The sequence below is a fragment of the Tupaia chinensis genome, unplaced genomic scaffold (assembly GCF_000334495.1).
Source record: "Tupaia chinensis unplaced genomic scaffold, TupChi_1.0 Scaffold000539_1, whole genome shotgun sequence".
NCBI classification, from domain to species: Eukaryota; Metazoa; Chordata; class Mammalia; order Scandentia; family Tupaiidae; genus Tupaia; species Tupaia belangeri.
Window position 1 is genome coordinate 1,727,507 of NW_006160052.1, and position 400 is coordinate 1,727,906.

At 35.8% G+C, this 400-nt stretch overlaps 1 long non-coding RNA gene across 1 annotated transcript in view; it reads right to left on the reverse strand.

The window, feature by feature from the left end:
* LOC102482569 (uncharacterized) overlaps positions 1–400 on the reverse strand; it is a 7,102-nt gene that overhangs the window by 6,182 nt on the left and 520 nt on the right. The window lies entirely within an intron of this gene.

Genomic DNA, 400 nt, shown 5'->3' on the forward strand with positions numbered 1-400 from the left:
TAGCTTCACCATTATGAATGTTCTAAATTCTTTATCAGACATTTCCATGATTTCCATTGAACTGTCTGTGGATGAAGAGGAGTTATTCTTTTCCTTTGGAGAAGAGGTATTTTCTTGCTTTCCCATATTTCTTGTGGCCCTGTGGTGATTTCTAGTGGTGTGTTTCTTCCCAAACTTTAAGTTCAATCTGAGCGTCCAGAAGCATGCAGAAAAGGAAACAGAGAGAGAGACAACAGCAACAAAAACAACCAAGAAACAGAGAAAAAGAGAAGAAAAAAACTAACAAAATAAATAAATAACAAAAAAATTTTATTTTTTTTAAAAAAGCAAAAATTAGGGACCAGCAGTTAGCATAATGGCTATGTCGCTGGAATCTCATGTAGTCGACTGCGGTTTGCGG